Here is a 14,811-nt window from a genome sequence, read left to right on the forward strand (position 1 = left end):
ATAAGCTTCGGTTCTGTAGTGAGGTTCTTCATCGAGGAGTGGGGCAACACCACTTTGAGCATGTCTTCAGGAATGACCAAGAATTTTGACATGGAAGCTTTGACTAGGAAGAGGTGTTTAATTTTAAGCTGTAGTTTAAACCTGTTTTATCACTGCTGGCTTGCTGTGTCAAGAAATTACAAGATGAGGAACTACTTGCTCCAAGTACAAGTAAGTATATTTTGCATATACTTTTTTTCAGAACCGTGAGGCAATAGTGACAATCTGAAGTTAGTCTGGGCAGAGGAAATGAACCATCCAATCTCAGCAGAGAGGGTGAAGACTATAATGCTGGCTGCTGAGAGCAGTACACGATCCCTCTCGAATATCAGTGGAAAATGATGATGAAATATTTTCACAGGGTAGATATGCAAGACAAAATAAATACATGGTTCACAGTGAAACACTGGCAGGAATACCTTGGTATCAGGAAATCATCTTCATATCTTCTGGGATTCTCCTAAATTAAATGGCTGATGTTTTAGAAAATTGACATGAGTTATTTCAGGGATGTATCCCCCAAGTTCTTATTACCATGCTGTTAGGAGAATGTCCTGATTTTCTGCAAGTAAACAAAAGATAGGTAACTATTTAACATTCTGTGACTGAATCCAGTAGCTGTATTAAATTACTGTATGCGCAGACACAGATACTATCCATAGGAATGGAGCTGACCAAAACAGGATAATTAAGAGGAATGGAGTGACTTACTGTCTCTGCTAGATTAGCAGCTGAACTGTTTGAGAAAGGAAAAGACCAAATGGCGGGTTTTGCTTTGATTTTAATAGCAGTACTTGTTCTCAGTGTCTGTTCCATCTCAGCTCTTCTGACTCTTCTTTTAAATCATTGTAGACAAACTTTACATGTAAAAATGCCTCGTATGGACAACAACTTTGTTCTCTAACAGCAGGTACCGTGTAAAAGGGACTTGTCAGACTGGTGCTCTCTGGTGCAGTTGTTAGTGCTGAAAATGTTGAATTGTGGTTTTGTAGTTAATAGGCAGTCTGGATTTTTCCCTGAGTCAAAGGCTCCCCCTGTGTTATTATGCATTGCCTCTCTGCATAGCTAAAAACAGATCTTAGCAAAATTTAGTAGTATTCTTCTGTCGTTGGGCCTGCCTGCGTACATGATCACCAATAATCAGCTGCACAGTAGCAGCTTGTTTTCTGCTATCTGGCTTGTTGGAGATGATATATGAGGTATGAAGAATAGTGTGAGATGTTTTTCTTAAGCTACATTAAGCCCACTGTGCTGACAGCAGCAAAACAGAACTTGTTTTGACAAGGAGTTGAGCTAATATGGCAGAAAAGCTAAATGCAGGAAAGATGTGGGTCTCTATCAGGCTCTGGTGATTTTTTTCTTTGGTGGGTCATTTTTAAAAGCCTTTCCCTGGCACTCTCCTAGGTTCCCAGGGTTTATTTTCTGAGCTGTCACCTTCTCCACAGTGCAAAAGAGACTCCTTGGGGTTTTTTTTCATTGGCCTTTGCTTCTAGCACAAAGGCTTAAGATCATTACCATCCTGGTAGTGTTGCATCTTTGTGATTGTGATGTCACCATGAGTTATGGCTTCCAAGAAGACTGATGCGGTTTGACAGGAGGAAGACAGTCTCATGTCTCATGACATGTTTCTTCTGCACCATGGGGCATATATGAGGAGTCTAGGACCCCAACACAGATGGCTTAAGCCTCTACTCACTCTACGACTTCTCTCAGGCAAGCATTGGCAATTCAGATCATTTTTGAGGCATGGATCAGACAGGACTTTCTTTTACTGTAACCGTCAAGGGGCTATCGCTACCCCAGCCGGTCATTAAACCAGTTCATTCTGCCACAGTTTGAAAGATGGATTGCTTTAGGTCTGGCACTTGGTCATGCTGAGATGGGTATAAATAAATCCTGTGTTTCAGTGTGTAAGCTGTTTGCATAGCAGAGGTTGGAGAGGTCTTGTTCTCCACCCCCCACAGTGCTGCATGAAGGCTTTGCATTACTCTGAAGGTTAAAATATTTGAGGTTACAAGAACCAGGATGCTGAAGGTTGATGGACCCTAACAGTCTGTGACAAATAGCATTAATGCTTTTCCATTGCTCACCTATACTGGGGGATCCTATTGGTATATACTGGGGGTTCTTCTGGGCCTTCCCAGGCTCTCTTCCTAAAGGAGGGGTGCATAAGGACAGGTATCTTCCCAGCATGATGCCAGGAGGCAGCCATGGTCTGCACCCAGTGACCAGGGTTGTAGAGCCAGTTGCAAAGCTTGCTTATTCCATAGTTTATGTCTAGTGAGTTTGTTGGGGCCAGGATTTCATCCTGTTGCTGGATATTTATTTTTTTCCTATGGATATTTTCTGCTGGTTCTCTCCTCTGGATAATGGGCTTGCTGCTGCTGTGGAGCAGAGAAATCACAGCAGTACATGGGAGCTGCTCTTAACGATAAGGAACCACTTCAGTGTGATCTGGTGGGTGAAAGGTGACTTGAAAAACTGCTCCCTCACAGAAGCATGCTATCAGAAGTCTTTCTCCCCCAGCACTTGTTGTTCGGCATTCACCCGTCCTCAACATGATGCTGTGGGATTTGCATGACAGTCCAGTTCCCAATGGCCAGACGACAAATGGGTGTTATATCAGCAACTGGGATTACTTCTGCAGTGCTGCGTGAGCCATGGAGGCTTTGCTCCCTGCGAGGCCATCCTGACCGTATGGCAGTGAGGTGAGCTAGAAAACTGCCTTCATCAGTTGCATCTCTTGGCAAACTGCTGGTTCTCAAACAGAACACTGAGTAAAGTGATGTGTTGGCAAAGCGCTCTGGGGTTGTAAGCTGAGAGCAGCGTTAGGGTTCATTAGAAGAATTTAGAAAGCTCTTTGACCTTCATAATGCCAAGCCTCTTTCTGCTCTCAGTGAAAGCGGCTGCAAAGCTTCCACTGACCTCATCTGTGCAGGACAGAGCCAGGAAACGAAGCACCTGTCTTGCTGCCTTGCCCATGGCAATGTCACCAGCTGTGAACCTGGTCCTGGCAGGCAGATAAAGCAAGGAGTCATCCTTCCACATGCAGGAGAAATCATTACTAAGTTTTGTAACATGTTATTATAACAGGCTTGTTGGTTTTTGCCTTTGTGTGCCCATGTGCTTGTGTGGAGCAAGAGACGAATAGCAGAGTGCGTGCAGCAGTCGAGGGTCAGTGCAAACCCCTCTCAGAGGCAAACTGTCAGCAGTGTAAGCAGGAGGTGGGGAGAAGCTGAATCCTTGGAGAACAAGGAGTAGGGTGTGTGCAAGATGGCTGCAGAGAATTAAAAGGCTGTGGCAGTTGTGCTGGGATGTGGCTTAAATGGTAGAAAGAAATACAGCCAGAGGCTCAGGGCCTCTGCAAACAGGCCAGGCTCACAGGTCAGCAGTCCCAGCAATTCACAGCAAATGAGATACAGTGTGCTGCAGTGAGACTGTAGCTTGAATGCTATCCAGTACTTCTCTTGGGAACCTCAGAAGACATCATTCTCTCAACCTAAGGACTAAAGTAGGGAAGAGTGCCAAATAGCTGTCAGAACAGTGAGTCTTACAGTTGGTGGAAGAGCCAGCCTCCTCAAAGCAACTTCTGTGTGTACTTCATTCAGTTGGAGTTGGTCTACTATTTATCATTGTACTCCTTACCCTTAGGTCATATTTTTATAGAATTTTTTTTACCAGAACCATGTGTTGGGGTATAGGAAGTGCAGGTGCTCTTTATCTACTTCTATCTCTTGCAGAGATAGAGACATCTTTCTCACATATGCAGGAGCTTTGGGGTCAGCATTGCTGTCTTATGCAGGAGTGGGACTGAGGGCAATGGCAATATTGCTCTAGGCTTTGCATGAGCACATGGATATGCCTGGATGAAAGAAAACATCTTCAGTAATACAGAGATCACAGTTGCAACCACTTCTGAATGTGAGGGAAGCAGCTAATATTGTCATAATTGCTAAAGTCATGGTAACATCTTTTCTCAAGCTGAAGATGTAATGGGAGATGAGTCTCGGGCAACAGAGGAAATTGACCTGAATCATCTGAGGTGGCTCATTTATTGAATGGACCTCTAAGTGTTTGGTGAGGAACTGGATCTGCTCCATAGTTTTCTAAAGGACTGTTACACCCATCCGGTGTTGCCCTGCATGGCGTGTAGTTTATGTGAGTATCAAAGACTTATTTCTAACCCACACTTTCCGCTGTTGTAAGGGAGTGTGTGAGATGCAGAGCTTGGGTCTCCCTGTCAGATCCTTGAGTGTGTTTCAGTGAAAGACCTCAAACCCAGGCTAGAGATGGATTATTCCTCCTTTGTGGTTATAATAAACCTCCTATCAGTGGCTAGCATAGCCTTATGTTCAATAATTGCTGCAGTATCACATGCAGGCTCAATTCTCCATCCAGCCAAAAACCAGGTGATAAAGAGGATGCTTTCAGCCTTGCTTTCAAAGGCACTTTTGCCCCTGTCAGAATCACTCCAATCTTCCTAAGCATTTTCAGATAGCACCTGTGTGCAAGAACGCAGGTGCTGAGTTGCATCTCCAGTCTTGCTGAGAGCTACTAGCTGCACACCAGAGTTTGACACTGTAATAATAGATTTCTTTTGTCAGATGAAATTAATCTTGGATTATCTGCTTCACCAATCCAAATACAGGCTCCTACATTAGCATCCATTTTCCTTTGGCTTGAATCTTTCAGGAAATGGATGCAAATTGGAAAACCTACATAAGTTAACAGGGTTGTAAATCCCAGCCACATCACACGTGAGCCTGGGAGGTAGAGAACAGCTTTCAAACCACTTCCCACAAATTGAGAGTGAGTGCTGCTCTCCTACATCTTATTAAAGCTGTGGTGAGAAACAGACTTGCTAATACAATGCCTGTGTGTTTGAAGCAACCGCTCCTGTTTAAGGAACAAAAAATGCTGTCATCTACCTCCAGTAGAATCCAGATTAATTTCTGCCTTCTGAATTAACACACCAAGACTTTGTAATGAGTCACTCGAGGCTGCACTCAACAGATCAGACACAAGCAGGCTGTGTCAAGAACTCTATGGTGAAATCAGGGAGCACTTTGCTCTGTCTCTACTTTTCCCTGCTTGCATCTCCTGCAATTGTTTGGGTTTTAATTTTGGCTGATGGGTGATTCTGAGGGGAAAAAGGTGAGAGGGTTCATAGCCAGAAGTGTCCACACTGCACATTGCAGTGCAGAAGTACCTGAGCTAGTGAAGAACCATTTAGAACTAGAAATACAATTGCCAAAGTAAAATGTTTTTGTGCCTGGGCCACCCAGATGTAGGATGCTCTGGCATAGCTTTCTGGATCAAACCAAGACACTGTCCTTTGCTGTGCTGTGTATGTTAACCCCTTTGTCTTTGCACTGCATCATTGTTGAATGTCAGATATACCCTAATTGCCTGAGATTTAATTTCAGGAAATGCCTATGTTTTCCTGGCTGGTTTTTTTTTTTTTCTTTTCCTCCCTCTGCTTTTTTTGCAGTTCAGACTACCCCCTCCAACCGAAGCCTTAAAAACTTCAGAATTGTAGTCCAAGCATGATTTCAAAAGATGCTAGGACTAGAAATGCAATTAAGGTACCTTAACTACCTTTATTCTGCCCTGCAGCAATGCAAAGGAAAACAATTTGTTTTGAAAGGTTATTGTAAACTAGAGCTTTAAACTCTAGCATGCCTTAATCATTACTGAATGGTTATTGAAGAAGTTTACCTTTGTCACAGTCATAAAAACCTGCTAAGTAAAATACACCTTTTACATTTTTATTAGACAAATAGCACGATCATGATGGTCATTGTGGCTATTTTGTAAAAGACTCTTTCATTTGCTAACTGTTACTTGCCTCAATGTCAAGTCTCAGCTGACACTATTAAATAGTGATAATCATACCAAGCACAGCTAGGATGCTCCTTACCTTTTTTGGCTTTATCTGAAGAATAAAAATCAGTGTATCATAAGCTACATTTCAATACAAACTGCATGTTTCATTCTGGTCCTGCAATCACCCACTCGTGCTTTGCTTGATATTCCTGAGGACGACTGACACATTTGATGTGAAGTCTGACTTACATGTTTTTGTAGCATGAGGGCTGGATCTGTATCTCCCAGCTTCACTTTCCTTACATTTTGAAGCACAGTCATGAAGGACAAAAGAAAGGTCTTTCAGGTGTGCAGCAGGTCTGATCTGCTAGGACAGCACAGGACGCACTCTGGGTAACTGCTACCAGCCTATCCTCACCTGATCTTCCACCATTCTGCTGATACGATTTGGTAGGTTGTACAGGACCACATAAGAGAAGAATCTGCCCCTTAAGTTGATTTATCTTAGCAAGATGGAGTACATGTCTGTCCGCGTCCCCGTCCCCCCCCCCCTTTTTTTTTAAAGATCTTTCAAGATAAAGGAAAACCTGCTATCTTTCTCAAAGGACAGGGGTTTTAATTTTTGCTTGAGTAAAGTGAAATTCTTCATACTGCATGAAGGCTTTTATCTCTCTGTGTCTTTGCTATTATAGATCATCCTGTGAGCTGCAGGATGAGGATTTCAAAACCTGTCACTGTTGGTCTTGACTGTTGTTTGTGGTGTGAGGAATGTCGAGCCAATGCCGTGCCTGGGAATTTTCCACCTTTGTAGGAAGGGAGGGACAGAGTCTGATGTGGATCTGTGCGGCTGCAGACCCTTCTGCTGGCTGTGCTTGAGACTGAGTTGTGCACCTGCAGCTCTGCTGTGCTGGGTCAGGGGGTTCAGTACACGTTGCCCTGCTTATCAGGTGCGTGGTTTTGCTAGTGCCTGAGCTGCCAGAGTCTGACACGTCATTTGGAAAGCATTCGTTGTCCTCTCCTGACAGCATTCTGTGATCCATATTTTTTTACAGCTGGTGTAATCTGAAAATCAAGTACTTCTGGCAGTTTTTGTAGCTCCATATAGTACACTGTATTCATCTGAGCAACTGCCATTTGCCATTAATCTGTTCAGATACAATTATTTTAAGTATCCACAGGTGACACATTAGAAACCATGTGTCCCTTCCTTTTTAAACAAGGCAACTCTTTGTTTTATCTGTCATGGCTGGAGGTGGGAGCTCAGTTCCTGGGCATCCACTGGGCATGCCTCAGTGCTCCCATACGTGCAGTGATGCTGCAGCGCTCCTCCATTTATAACATGGTTGGAAGTCTGTAATGTGCTTAATGTGACCAGGAAGGACTTGTACATCTGGCCTCTTTCATTTGTTCAGTTTCATTGGAGAACAAAAGTTTATTCAGTGTTATCTTCCTTTTGAAAGTGAAAGCAGTGACACTGGAGTCTTTTGTAGCAGGCATGGGCTGGGCTGGGACAGTTACAGTGAGGAAAATTTGTGTGGGGGTGTGTGTAATCAGTTGTGTCTGTTAGCTCTGTTACTCAAATGTTTTGTGTTGGCAACAGTATTTGAAGTAATAATAATGAAGTCTAAACTGTCCTCTCTTATGCTTGCTGTGCAAGTGCATGGAGGTACTAGTGGTAGCTGGAATTACACCAGTATAATTGCTTTACATGTTTGTTTTAAGAGGTTGGCAAAAAGCTCTTGGCTATAAAGGGTTAGGGTGCACAAGGCATGCAACAGCAAGATTTCTTTTGCCTGAGATCATAGCTGCATGCTCAGCATCTCTCTAATCCTCTTTTCTTCCCTGGACTCTTTCTTGACCTCCTTGGGGGATTTTGATCGACCAGTAGAAAACCCCTATCTGTTACTCAGCCATAACTGCCTGTAGAAATACACTCAACTAAAACCTTGATTGCCAGCACTTTTCTAATCTTAAATCAGTCTGAGTGAGAGAAAGATCTCTGTCTCTGGTAGGGTAATACATTGCCTCAGTTTCCCTACTGCTCCTCTGGCGTGACTGCAGTCTCTTATGGCTTGCAGGGCTCAGCTGCTGGCAGGCTCAGGACACAGTGCTTGTTTCTCAAGTAGCATACGCTGTCCCAGCAGTTGTTCCCCTCCTGTGTAAGGCCAGATGGACAGGGGGATGCTCCAAAAGAAATCTAATGTTAGCATGTGTGCATGCTGTAGGGCAGACCACTGAAAGACTCAACTCTTCAGCGTCTTGCTTGGTGTGTGGATGCATACATGATACCAGAAGTAGCATTTTACAGCAGTTGCAGGGTTGCAAGTGCTCAGAATGTGTAAGAGCGATGAGATCTCTGATGTAAGCAGTCTTGTCTCCTGAGCTCTGCAGTGGTGCTGGGTCAGTAATGCCAGTTAGAAAATACTGGCACTTCTCTGTGCAAACAGAGTGGTGTCTGGAGAGGGACGCAGGAACTGGACTTTTTGGCATGGATGTGCCCACCAAGAGTCGCAGCCTGTGCTCAGCTGATAGAGGATTTCTCCTCTCAGCAATTTCTGAGCTAGCAAAAGTTAATACTGCCTGCTTAGGGGCTATTTGGTAATATTTAGCAAAAATGTTTGTGGTCTCAGCTGTAAACCAAATAGGCCATTTACCTCCTCACAGTAGTAGCTACCACAGATGGCAGTGATTGTCCCCTCAGTCACTGCTAGTCATCTCTCAGCCGGAGAGCTGGATTGAGACCTTGGAGACAGAATGATCTCCTTGGTCTGAGACATCTCTGCCAGCACAACCTGGGAGCTCACTGGCAGCATGATAGAAGGTAGCACTTGGGCTGTGTCCCTTGGTGCCCTCAGGGCGCTCTCAGCCAAGCACCCTTAACCTGTTGTCAGGACATCTTTAAGGAGGACGAGCCTCTGGCTTTGCCTGCCTGACAGCTGTGTGAAGGAGTCAGAAGAACTGGGCAGCTGTTTGATGCACCATCACTTCTGCCTTCGAGGAGACCTTGTAAGTCCCAGACATGCTCAGCCAGCCCAGCACATGCGGGCACTGGGCTGGCTGAGGGAGGTACCCACGCAGCCGGAACAGACAAGGCCCATTAAGAGTTAATGCCTGCAATTAGAAATAAGCTGCAAGAGTTGGGAGCTTCAGAAAGATGACAGTGGGTGTGACACACTGTAACATTCCCATTAATTTGAAATGCCTCCTCTCTGGCCACAAAATAGTGCCCATATTTTTTAGTCAATATTAATTTTACACTTGGCACCACAGGAAAGTGTGAACTGCTGAGTTCACAAAGGGTCCATCTAATAAACAGACAATAGAAAATCAGAAAAGCGAAGATTGAGTTCGCTTGCCCAGGTGATGAGAGAATAATAACCATGAGGGCTGTGGAGGGCAATGGAAAATTCTGAGCTATAATGAGGAGCTGCAGCAAGTGCTTGTGCTGTAGCTCCCTGATGGGCACAGGTAGGAGCAGTCAGAGAAGGTGGGATGATGTAGCGTTGTGCAGGAGGGAGGAGGTCTTGTATCTGGAATGAGAGACAGATGAGGAGGAGGGTATCACGTCACATGTATGCTATAGGAATGGAGGGCCAGATAAGAAAAACCAACTGATCTCCTGCAAATGAATCTCAAGCCTGATCTCCATCTGATTTCCTTTAGAAGAGAGTTTGAAATTTTAGATGGGCTCTCACATGCATGCCTGCTGCCTGTCAGGTCTGCTCTGCCCCTTCCTGTTTCCATCACCTCTCTGGCTGGATTACTTTAAGCAAGCCATTCATGTCTCCTGGTGGCCTGCAGAATGCTAGACATCTGACTTGCAAATCTGTGGTGGATAGGAAGTAAACACTGCAGAAGTAAGGGATGAACTGGATTCCAAAGAGCCAGATGCTACTAGGTTTGTAAAGAACCTAGAAGAAGCGCTCTGGGAACAGGAGATAATTATAAGAAAAACAGTGCCTGCTTTCTTCAACTTTCAAGGAGTCAGCAAAGTCTGCAAAACGAATCTATTTTATTCAATCTTCTTGCTAGCATGAGACTTTTCAAAACCAGAACTACTTAATTTCAACACTGTATTGCAACTAATCCATGGGCACTTCAAGCTTACATGTGTCCTTGTGCTTCATGCTTCGGCCTCTCTTCCTGAGATGGCAGGGTCCAAAGCTGGGTGACAGACTGAAGACTCCATTTCCTGCTTTGGCTGAGATAATGTTTCAAAATAGAGATGTGTTCCCAAATAGACAAATTTTTCTGCAGAACTGGTCTTTCAGTTCCCTTCCCTTTTCTTCTTACTGGATGTTTTAGATATCTGTGGAATCTGAATTCTACCTTGATTGAAATGGCACCACTACTATAAAATTCAAAACCTATATCTAAAACCCCAAGCCACTGAAATCCCTGACAAACCTAGCACCTGGTTAATGAATACGTCTTGAGGAGCACAGATACTTCATTTTCACTTCTTTAACAGTGTTATGTTTTTGATCTGGCCATTAAAGAAACAAGGTGAAAGGGTAAGGAAGATACCTGTCTCTGCATTATCTGTCTGTGACAAGCTACCACTGGATGCTGCATCTGATCAGCTGTGAAATTCAGGACTGATTTCTGGATAGAAAGTCACTAATTTTCTTAAGATCAGAAGAGGGAAAAGAGGTCTAGCCTTCTTGGCACACAAAGCAGTTGTCCTGGCAGCGAGATGAAAAAAATATGAAATGCGGGGAATGCAAAGCCCTTGGCAAAAGAGAAAATGGAAGCCCTGGTAAAGAAACATGGAGAGAAGAAAGTGCAGCTAGACAAAGGAATAAGGGCATCCGCGTGAAGTGAATGTGTCAGAGAAAAGAAATGGGGCAAATAGACTCCTTTGGAAAAATGAAGAATTCCCAGAGCTCCTGGTGTGAAGAAGGGAAGTTTTGCAGAGAATTCCTAAAATACGCCAGGAATGAGGATAGGGATGGGAGATGGAGAAATCTTACAGGGGTATGGAAGTGGAGTAGCTGGGTGCAGAGACCTCCTGCAGCATGAGATCCCCTTCTCTGCGGGGTGGCAGAGCACCAAACATTGGAGACCAGTGACTGAGCAAAGCCAGCCTGTGTGAGTAGCTTGGACAGATGGCACAATGAACCATTGGGCCCAGGTCTCTGGGCCATTTTACCTGACATTGCAGCTTCTCAAGTGAGTTCCTTTTCAAGCCCCCACATGCATTGCTGAAGTTTTCTAGCCTACAGTCAGAGGTGACAAAAAAACCCTCATACGATCTGGAGGTTTTACTGCATTTTCAGTCAAGCTGTAAATACTCTAATCGCAGCCATCTTTTGGCATCCAAATTTGCAACACTCATGAGTACAACCAAAAAGCAACACCTATTTTGAGGTATGAGTTAATGCCTGTTGTGCATCCCTTTGCCGATGCCTTGCAGTTGGTGTGCACCCTTCCCCTGCTGCTTGTTCACTGCAACCCAGGAGTCTCATCCTGGAGCTCTCGGACTGCAAAACAAGGACTCAGACCTCTGGCAGCTCCATGTTGTTGTTGGTCTACCAGCAGGAAATCCCAGTAACAGGAGTGGAGCTTAGTGTAGTGAGTGTATTTATTTTCTTAACCTTCTTTCACATCCCATTTATGAAATGTCTGCTTGCAGGTAACTAGCTGTCTTCGTACCATTTGACTATGGTGCTAGGGGTACTGCTCATGGCTGTATCTGGGGGCACTGGAGGCGTAGGGAAGGCAAGTGGAGCTCTCTGTCTGTCATCACAGCTTCTGCCCCAGCCATCCTGGTATGCAAGTAGAAGTAGTCTTCCCATCTGCATTGCTGTAGTGAAGTGACACCTCTTCTTTCAACCCTTCATATCTTGAAGGCTTCATAGATACAACCTCTGTCATCTTCCTTTTCTTTTCCAAATGTGCACCCTTTGCCCATTTGTTTAGCACCTCAGTGTGGAGGCTGGCAAGGGCCGCACCGGGGCTCTGCTGTCTGACTAGAAGGGTTAACCTGAGTGATATGCATCTGTTCCAAGATAACCTCCTGCTCAGTAAAATGCTTCATTTGGCCAAATGGAGGAACAATTAAACTACTTGAAAACATATCCCTTTTGTGCCTGTGACTGCTCTGCTCTGTGGGAGCATGAGGCCTTGCTATGGATTGGCTGGGGAAATGTCATTTAGCTTCACTGTTACTTCTTGAGTACAGTGATCACTGATATGTCTGTAGTGAGGTCCACCCTCCCACACAGGGTATGTGAGAGGGGTTTGTGTAGGAGGATTTGTATGGGGCTTTATACCCAGCTCTCACTAGACCTCCTTTCATTCTGAGCTTTCACCTTGCTGCTTAGTGAGGGTGTTGATAGCACCTTCTTGCTCCCCCATTCTGTTACAGAACACAAAATGTTGGTGAAACAGATTTGTGGTTTGGATCCAGAATCCAATATTTGAGCAGCTTTGAACACTAACAAATTGCCAGGACTTGAAGGTTTCACCTGAGGTCTGAGGAACTCAAGGATGAAATAGCTGTATTGCCAAAGGCAGTGTGTAACATTTCTCTTAAAAATTTCTTGGCACCTGAAGCATGGAGGGTGGGTAAATATAGCATCAATCTTTAAAAAAAGGTTGTGGGAGGATCCAGGAAATGAAAGGCTTGTAAGTCTGACATCTGTACTACATAAACTAGTAAAAGCTGTAACAGAAATAATTATATTTGACAATGAGATAAACACAAGCAGTTTTGGAGAAGTCAGTGTGATTTCTGTAAAAGTCTTTTGGAGTTCTTTGAAAAGTATGTAGATACGAGTGAAACAGCTGATTCTAGATTTCTAGAAGACTCTTGGCAAAGTTCTTCTACAAAATACCTTATTGGGAACCTGAGCAGGCATTGCCTGGGAGAGAAGGTCCTGAGATGTGTAAATAATTGGCAAAGAGACAGGAAATAAGGTAGGAGGAAATGGAAGGAAAGTTATCCCAGTAGAAAGGTGTTGCTGGGGGAGTTCCACAGGTCGGTGCTGGGATCTGTAATGTTGAACGTATTCAGGAATGACCATGGAAAACAGAGAGAACAGTGAAACTCCAAACTTTGCTGATAGAATGAAGTTATTCAAGACAGCCAAGACTATGGTCAACGGTGAAGTATTGTTGAAAAACCTAGGAGACTGAGTGGCTGGCCAGTAAAATGGTGGATGGAGTTTCATGTAAATAAATGTGAAATGAGGCATGCAGAGAAAAACAGTGCTTGTTGTGCATACAAAATCATGGGCTGTGAGCTGACCACACAGCTTGGAAGCGAGATCTTGGGGTTATGTTAGATAGCTCCATGAAAGCATCAGGTCAAGCTTAGCAGAAAGACAAATCAAATTCTAGATGTTAAGAAAGGAATAAAGAACTAAACAGAAAAGGACTGGGTGGAGTGTGTGTGTGTGGGGGGGTGTATTTTGTTTTTAATGTTGTTTGGGGGCTTTTGTTTGGTTGGGTTTTTTAATTAAAAAAAAAACCACCCTGGTGTGCTTTCACCTTGGATACAACGTGGTTCTGTTTTCTTCATCTTCAAGGAGTGTACTAGACATGGGAAAGTTCCAAATGGCTTCTATATAGCATTGAATGAGAAGGTATTGTCAGCTTGGAGACATGACTGAAGATACAAGAGCATGGATAGGGACTGACTGTTCCTTGTCTTCCCCTGTGCAAGAACAAGGGTTTTCCAAAGAAAACCTTGGCCAGAACAATCATGAATATTCTTACCTCTTATGGTTTAGGGTGATTTTTGTCATGTGCAATGTAATTGTTTCTCCTGAGGAATACTGCTCTCCTATCTGAGTTTTCTTCCTGAAAAGGGAAGACAGAGTCCCCCGAGGTAAAATCCTGTGTGGTAATTGATAGATTCACTGTTCTGGCCCAGCCTCCAAATAGAGGGCTGGCTGTGGAGGGAGTTTCCTCACCCAGATGAGTCACTGTTGCTGGTATTTATGCCATACATGCGTGATAATCCTTTTGATCTCTGTAGGCATCTGGGATTCTTCTGCTTGGTTAAGTGGCAGCTAGCCTAGCTCATCTGAACTGGCATCTGCAAAGGTGGAGACTGATCAGAAATAGCTGGAAATTGATAGGACTCTCTCTGGAGACCCCTCCTCCCTCTGTACTTTGAAGGTATTGCACACTTTATTGCCATGTTTTCACCATTACTTACGGACTCACATTTGTCATTTCTGTCATTACAGCACAAGAGCTTTCATAAGAGCTGGGTAAATGGGAAAGTGAGAAGGTGGAGCTTGGAAGGGGCAGGGCTCAAGGTGTACTTCGGAGCACCTGCAAATTCAACCATGGTCTGTCTTACTGAAGGGTAAATACACCTGAGTTGCTATCTGCAAATCCCAAACAATCAATCTGTGGCTTAAAGAACTTGGAGAAAGTGTTGGGGTGGACAGATATCCCACCTGCAGTAGGACATAGCCCCATCCAAAGGTCAGTCAGGAGGGCTGAGCGGGACTTTTCACACCATGTAAGCTTCCACTGTCTTATGTGCATCATTACAGACATCAGCTCTGATACCTTGTCTCTGTGCAAGTTATGTTTAGGTCATAAAGATTAAGGCTTATGTTTGTCCCTGAACGTTTGGTACTTAAGCAGAAAAATCAAGACTGACCAGGAAAGCCTGTGTGAATGGCTGTCTTCCAGCTCATCCCTACTTTTCCATCACTTCCCCTTACTTAGTCCTGTTTGTCTGCAGCAGTCCTATCAACACACCGCTGTTCTCACCTTGAATAAATCTTCACGTTAGGTATGTCTAGCAGAGAGGTGTTTGGATGTGTATTTGCTTGGGAGTCTTAGGGCTTGGGAAGCCATGGAGAATAAATGATTTGCCAGAGTATAGAGTGGTGCTGCCAGAGTTACGGAAGGTAGAAGTAGCATGAAGCACCTGAGATCTCAAAATGGTGAAGTCAGAATGTTGAAGTGCAAGTAAAGTGT

Source organism: Falco rusticolus, chromosome 4, assembly GCF_015220075.1.
Source record: "Falco rusticolus isolate bFalRus1 chromosome 4, bFalRus1.pri, whole genome shotgun sequence".
NCBI lineage: Eukaryota > Metazoa > Chordata > Aves > Falconiformes > Falconidae > Falco > Falco rusticolus.